This window comes from Argentina anserina, unplaced genomic scaffold (assembly GCF_933775445.1).
Source record: "Argentina anserina unplaced genomic scaffold, drPotAnse1.1, whole genome shotgun sequence".
In the NCBI taxonomy this organism is placed as follows: Eukaryota; Viridiplantae; Streptophyta; class Magnoliopsida; order Rosales; family Rosaceae; genus Argentina; species Argentina anserina.
In genome coordinates, this window is record NW_026089399.1 from 78778 (window position 1) to 83054 (window position 4277).

The window sequence follows — 4277 nt, forward strand, 5'->3', positions numbered from 1 at the left end:
AAAACTCTCAAATACAATAGAAACTCGCATCAGAAGCCTTACAGAAAGATACTCAAATGAGAAATGAAAAGATACACAATTGGAATAGTAAAGATACGCAAACGATGTAAATATACATGATAGGAGCACAAAGTGTGACGTTCTTAATGTGTTTATGCCCTATTCTTACTCTTTGTTACCGCTTATATAGTATATTTTAGTTTCTTTTGTATGAATAAGTGTCTAGGTAGAGCTTATATCAATTATGAATGAATTGATGATCAAATCGTGCTAAGTGTTAAGAATCCTTGTTGAGATATGCTTCATTGTTCGAGTAGGATTCATCCTTGTGTATTTCTTTGTTTCTAACATACTTATTCTTATTAGGAAATAAAAATCCATGTTGGAGAAGGAAAGCAATCCTAGTTCCACAAGGAAAGAGAAGAAAATACACTTAAAAGCCCAATCCATTCAAGAATCAAAATGCTGTCAATATTCGTAGTCCAACTTCGACGGGCTCCCCTGGATAGCTCCGATCGAGTTAGAAGACCTACTTTATATGGAAATAAAGGTATTTGAGTCTAGTTTCTGTAGGATTTGGAATCAAATCAATATCTTATTCCTACAGAGAGATATGACTGAATCATTGATCGAAGGTCCAGTGAACTCGGCGGAATTATCTCAGCCATTGATTTGCTTTTGATCCAAGGGCTATGAGGGAAACTTGGGACTTTGTTCCTCCTGAAAATAGAGCACAAATATGTATCAGAATGTCCATAAATCCCAGCACCAAAGAATGTCAAAGAAGGCATGCAGCAAATTAAATGAGAAGAGGCAAGAAAGTCAAAGAAGGCATGCAGCAAATTTAATGAGGAGAGGTAAGAAAAATCAAACATGGCTGCAACAATTAAGACTTTTGCTGCCTCCCTAATTCAAAGGAAGAAATTTGTGCAAAAGAAATCAGCAATAAAGGAGGAAGAAGATATGTAATTAATGCAAAAGATATGCAATCCTTATAGAAATCAGAATTCTGGCAGTGCAGATCATCCATCTTTGACGGGCTCCCCTGGACAGCTCAAAATGATTGAGAAAATGTACCTTATATGGATGAAAAGCCACGGAAGTCTAGTTGAAATTGCCAGTTGGAATCATCTCAATATCAATTTTCTAGAGAAAGTTATGGCCACAACAAGGGACAAAGGTCAAATCTGCCGAATCTAGGAAACCTCAACCAATTTGGTTTCAACTTTGTGGACTTTGTGGCCATCCTCCCTTGGGTTTCTTCCTCTATATATAGCACCTCAATTCCACAGAAACAGATCATCAACCTTGTGCACATACTAGCCAAAGCTCTACCAAATTTCATACTCACCCATCCAAGAAATCCTAAAACCGATTCCACCATTCTCCACCAATCCTTAGCCTTCAAGCACGCTTGTGAAGAGGTTTCATCCCCTTGGAAAGCCACGGCTACACCTTGTGAGATCGCTTGATTGATAAAGTGTAACCATGATTCTCTCTATGTTTATTTCGGTTTTTGGTTTTTCTTGTTCTTGGTTGTGTATGTGTTTTGGTCATTGTAAACTTGTTTCAATTTTGTCTATAAGATAGTTACTTGTTTCAAATTATATAAAGTTTCGATTTTAGGTTTGTAGTTCTATGATTTTAGTTTATGCCGTGACATGTCTTTGTGTGATTTCGAGAGTATCTATGTGTTATGTATACGCTTGTAGCGTGATATTTAGGTTGTTGGATTTATGACTTATGCTATGAACATGTTTATCTTTTCTATGTGATTTTCGAAATTGCATGATTGGGGGTTAAGTAGGTGACATGCTTAATGAATTCAATATGCATGGCTTTGAAGTTGCATCGTAGGATAAGTATGTTAGATTTCGATTAAGACCGCTTGGAATGAATCGAATGTGTTAAGTGTCTATGTGTTTAGGTTACTGCTTAGGACCCTAATTGCATGATCCAACCTTAGTTATTCATGATAGTGTCTCTGCAAGACTGTTAAAGGAGGACTAGAATCTAATTTTCGTTAGCTTTGTATGATTTGTTTTGGTAATGTATTATGTGTTGGTTGGTTGATCACATGTATATATTAGTTTAGGTTTATTTTATGTTTGATCCGAAATATATTCCAAAATCCTCAAACTCTTATGAATTCGTTGTTAAATGTTTGTGATTCTATGCCCTGGTTGGATCCCCGGTTTGTGAACGATACCCTCTTGCTTTATACTACTAACGATGCTTACAGGGTTAATATTGATCTCGAGTAATCGAACCGATCAATACACAATTGGAATAGTAAAGATACGCAAACGATGTAAAGATACTCAGTTTGAATGAAACACACTCCCACACTTGCAAAACTCTCAAATTCAAAAGATACTCGCTTCAGAAAGCCTTACAGAAAGATACTCAAACGAGAAATGAAAAGATACACAATTGGAATAGTAAAGATACGCAAACGATGTAAAGATACTCAGTTTGAAAGAAACACACTCCCACACTTGCAAAACTCTCAAATTCAATAGAAACTCGCATCCGAAAGCCTTACAGAAAGATACTCAAACGAGAAATGAAAAGATACACAATTGGAATAGTAAAGATACGCAAACGATGTAAAGATACACAATTGGAGTAGTAAAGATAAGCAAACGATTTAAAGATACTCAGTTTGAAAGAAACACACTCCCACACTGGCAAAACTCTCAAATACAATAGAAACTCGCATCAGAAGCCTTACAGAAAGATACTCAAACGAGAAATGAAAAGATACACAATTGGAATAGTAAAGATACGCAAACGATGTAAAGATACACAATTGGAATAGTAAAGATACGCAAACGATGTAAAGATACACAATTGGAATAGTAAAGATACGCAAACGATGTAAAGATACACAATTGGAATAGTAAAGATAAGCAAACGATTTAAAGATACTCAGTTTGAAAGAAACACACTCCCACACTCGCAAAACTCTCAAATAGAATAGAAACTCGCATCAGAAGCGTTACAGAAAGATACTCAAACGAGAAATGAAAAGATACACAATTGGAATAGTAAAGATACGCAAACGATGTAAAGATACACAATTGGAATAGTAAAGATAACACAATTGGAATAGTAAAGATACGCAAACGATGTAAAGATACACAATTGGAATAGTAAAGATATGCAAATGATGTAAAGATACACAATTGGAATAGTAAAGATACGCAAACGATGTAAAGATACTCAGTTTGAAAGAAACACACTCCCACACTTGCAAAACTCTCAAATTCAAAAGATACTCGCATCATCAGAAAGCCTTACAGAAAGATACTCAAAGGAGAAATGAAAAGATAAACAATTGGAATAGTAAAGATACGCAAACGATGTAAAGATACTCAGTTTGAAAGAAACACACTCCCACACTTGCAAAACTCTCAAATTCAATAGAAACTCGCATCCGAAAGCCTTACAGAAAGATGCTCAAACGAGAAATGAAAAGATACACAATTGGAATAGTAAAGATACGCAAACGATGTAAAGATACACAATTGGAATAGTAAAGATACGCAAACGATGTAAAGATACTCAGTTTGAAAGAAACACACTCCCACACTTGCAAAACTCTCAAATTCAATAGAAACTCGCATCCGAAAGCCTTACAGAAAGATATTCAAACGAGAAATGAAAAGATACATAATTGGAATAGTAAAGATACGCAAACGATGTAAAGATACACAATTGGAATAGTAAAGATACGCAAACGATGTAAAGATAATCAGTTTGAAAGAAACACACTCCCACACTTGCAAAACTCTCAAATTCAATAGAAACTCGCATCAGAAAGCCTTACAGAAAGATACTCAAACGAGAAATGAAAAGATACACAATTGGAATAGTCAAGATACGCAAACGATGTAAAGATACACAATTGGAATAGTAAAGATACGCAAACGATGTAAAGATACTCAGTTTGAAAGAAACACACTCCCACACTTGCAAAACTCTCAAATTCAATAGAAACTCGCATCCGAAAGCCTTACAGAAAGATATTCAAACGAGAAATGAAAAGATAAACAATTGGAATAGTAAAGATACGCAAACGATGTAAAGATACACAATTGGAATAGTAAAGATACGCAAACGATGTAAAGATACACAATTGGAATAGTAAAGATACGCAAACGATGTAAAGATACTCAGTTTGAAAGAAACACACTCCCACACTTGCAAAATTCTCAAATACAATATAAACTCGCATCAGAAGCCTTACAGAAAGATACTCAAACGAGAAATGA